This window comes from Spinacia oleracea, chromosome 1, assembly GCF_020520425.1.
Source record: "Spinacia oleracea cultivar Varoflay chromosome 1, BTI_SOV_V1, whole genome shotgun sequence".
Classification (NCBI taxonomy): Eukaryota; Viridiplantae; Streptophyta; class Magnoliopsida; order Caryophyllales; family Amaranthaceae; genus Spinacia; species Spinacia oleracea.
In genome coordinates this window covers 68066767-68070899 of record NC_079487.1, presented here as the reverse complement: position 1 = coordinate 68070899, position 4133 = coordinate 68066767, and positions in this window count along the sequence as shown.

The following is a 4133-nucleotide window of genomic DNA, read 5'->3' as shown; positions in this document are numbered from 1 at the left end:
CAGGCCAATTAATTTACTTTTAAAAAAAATTGATAAAGCCTAATATTGTTAAGTTTTACCTATTTCTTTCACTGAAATCACGTAATAATTTCTTATTTATTTTCCTTTTAAAGAGAGTATATATTCAATTCACTTTTTACAATTTTCATTTAAATTACTTCAAGTCTATAATCTAACAACCCCTAACTGAGTAACAACCAGCAACAACACCAACTCAAACATAACACCCTAAGACAGACTGCAAGTTTAGAATCAGGATAGCAGCCTCACGAGTTTACTTCTGAGCATAATTCATTAACTAGTACCAAGTTTCAATCCAGTTTTTAAACTACTTCATTCTTACTCAATCAATCAGTTTTTAGAGGCAACCAAACTGTTTGACGAACTAAGAGCTTGGAAATGGATCATATAAAGAAAATGAAACAATTTTGATAGTAGATAAATAACTAAGAAAAGTAAATGAAACTAATTTAGTGGAGTTCACTTTACGTTAAATCCTTACCATGGCTTTTATGAACTCTAAAATTTCAGCCCATTCTTCATTTGTTTCGTACAGGAAGCTATCCAAATGATCAATTGTCTCATTTTTGAAGTTTATCACAGCACAAAAGAAGTGATCCTTAAGCAATAAAGGAACAAAAACCTGTGCGCAAGTGAAAAATGCAAATTAAAGTAATTTCGAAAAATAGTAAACAAACTAAAAACATTTACACTATCCATATAACATTAAAGAATATAGATTTCTTACACAATCACATTTTTTAATGTCATTGAACTCCAGCTCTGCTTCGACCCAATCCTCCCAAATCTTCAACAACGGTGCCACAGTTTTCTTTCCTTTCAAATATATGCAATCCTCAAGTGCCTCCTGCAATGTATAAATTTGAATATAAAGTATCTTTAGATTTACGTTTCAGACGAAAAACTAAAGTCTACATATTTTATATTATAAGAGTGTTTATGTAATTTACCATATGATCGATCCAGAGTAAAATAGAATCTCTTTGCATCATTTGCGTCCTTCTCAATAGTAGCATCATGGTAATTCATATAAAATGCCCAAACTGTGACGAGGTTAGATGTTAGATTTTTCACATTCAACAAAGAATGTAAATCTCCTCTTATTACTTCAATGGACTCTCCAAACCATGCTAATGTTTCACTGTAAATTAAAATATTACTTCTGTAAGTTTTAACAAAACAAAAGTATGCAAAAGACCACTTAAAGTAAATGTAACTACTTAAAAAGTAAACACTAGCAGCAATTTGTTATTTTGTTTACTTTTATACAGATTTTGTATACTTTCATAGAGATTTTGTTTACTTTTTATATTAGTGTTACATAGACAACCAACATGATAAGAATAAGAAGAATATAAGAGAAGAAGAACAACAACAAGATATGAAGGCAAGAGGAAAAGAAAGAAGTAGATGAAAAAAATTAAATTTTACCTCATATTCTTTTCGTCTTCAATTGCCATATAATCTAACATTTTTTGAAATTTTGTTGACCATTCATCGACAATCCATTTGCTAGACGCATTCATGAATCTTGATAGGAAGGGAAAGGATTGCCTCTGATCACCTTTTCCTGGATCTTCCCTTGTCCTTTTGTTTCCCCCTTCAATTTTCAATTTTCCAGTGATTTTGAATTCTTCTACCTTGGCTATCAACTCATTTCGTATGAGATTGTAATCAGATGTCGCAAGATTGGCGCATATTAGAGCTCGATATAGCTTCCTGGTATTTGCCAGTCCTAGATCGCAACTGTAATTCTCTCCTTTGAAAGATAACAAGTGCATCATCAAAAAGATACCACAATCCATTGTGGTTCTTTTTTCCGCTTTCCAATCAAAGTCCACCTCTTCATAAGTGTACTCTTTAATATCTTTTGCTTTTGGGTGTTTCATGTTTTGAAACACAACTGCCATTTCTTCTGTCTACAAAAGCCAAAAGTAAACAGTTTATACTTAAAAGTAAACAAATAATTTAATTTTGTAAACATCATTTAATAAAATAGAATATAAAAAAAACAATACCACCATTGACACCACCAGAATATAAAAAAAACATTACCGTTATTTAATAAAAGAGAATAATAATAATAAAAAAAAAAACAGGATGACAAGATATCAACACATAGTGGCATTACGTAAACTGTTTATACTTGAAATTAAATAAGTAATTTTATTTTGTAAACATCTTTTAATAAAAAGAGAATATTAAAAAAAACGTTACCACAATTGACACCATTTCACGATAATAAATAGAGGTAGCACTTTTGTATCTCCTGTTATCCAAGTATTGTATTTTCGAGCTTATACAATTGATCACAACAACACTATAATGTTTCTTCAGAAGAATAGGGACAAATACCTACAAAAGAGATATTACAAAAAAAATCATATACTATGAAGGATGGATAATACAAAAAAGAAACAATATGATCAATTATATACATACCAAATCAGTTTCCTTGAATGCGATTTCATCATTATACAACAAAAGCCAATCAAACCAAGCTTTCCTCAATTCCTCCAAATTCTTTTGGATGTTTCCATTTTTAATATCCAATGCTAATTCAATATTTCTCTGTAAAAATAATAAATGAAATAAGTTCTTTTTTATGCATTATAATATTTGTTGAAAAGAAATAGAGAATAGGTGATTACACTGTGGTCTATGCCGAAAAAGAAGCATGATGGTTTTTCTTTGTGCTTGAATCGATTTAAAATACAACACCAACATCCAATAATAGATGAATTGACCATTGTAGATGGGACAGATGGACTCAAAGACATCATGGCCTCTCTTGTAAGCAAGTGGTCATCATCGTAAAGCACAAGAGGTTCACTGCACAAAAAGTTAAGTTAATATTTTTAAATGTAAACAAAAGATATTCAAAAGTAAACAAAATGAAGGAACTTACTCATGCATTTGTCGATTTTGCATGAAACAGTAATCAACCACTTCTTGTTGTAATTGATTCATTAGCTTCATCTTGCTTTTGTTGCTCTTCATGCACTTTGATCTGAATTCAACTTCAACCCCAACTTCGCCACAGTCCAATGAGCATGTTGTATACAGAAAAAGATCATTCGAAAATTCACCTTCGTTATCATCTTGCACATCATCTATCTCTCTCCTAGTAACTGGTTCCTCATTTCTTTCCTCATTTGGTATCTCATTTGGTTCCTCATTTGTTTCCTTATTTTGGTTCTCATTTGTTTCCTCATTTGGTATCTCATTTGGTTCCTCATTTGGTTCCTTATTTTGGTTCTCATTTGTTTCCTCATTTGTTTTCTCATAGTTCATATCATCTATCTCATTCTCATTCTCATTTTCATTCTCATAGTTCATATTATCTATCTCATTCTCATTGTCATTTGTATCAACATTATAATCCTCATCTCTTTCAAACTCCTCCCAATAATCCATAAACACCTTACATGCATCGTCAAGACACACATGCATCCTCACCATCTCATCAAATGCTTCTTGGACTTTTGGATTAGATAAGTTCTTTTCAGTTTGAGACAAGACTGGTGATTCACTTGATTTTATCTCCAAGAGTTTCTGTTTCATTGAATCCAGTCGTTCTTTGTGAACAACTGTAAAGACTCTAGTATCTCTCTGTAAGAGCATCATCTCTTGTTGAATTTCCTATATTTTGTGCAAAAATAATTTGGTTCAAAAATAAGAATTTATATGAATAGTATTACATATACAGTTGAATTTTATTTGAATTTATATGAATATCATTACAAATAAGAATTTAATTTACTTTAAGATAGATTTAGTCAACTTGTCGAAAGAATGTATGTACAAGTGGGAAAATCATCCACCAAAAAACCATCAACCAAACAAACAAACCTACCAACAAACAAGAAGAAAATTTCCAGAAATTTCAAGAGGTCCATTGTCCGAATAATTTAAACAAAAAATTGTAATAAAACAAAAAAAAAATCACAGAATAATGCAAGCATAAACAAAATTAACACAGAATAGTGCAAGCATAAACAAATAAACACTTAACAAAGTCAAATTCAAAGCCTTATTCTTTTACATTTTTTTACGTTTATCATGTTTTCATTTACTTTTTAAAACAAATTATTTACTTTTATCATGTTTTC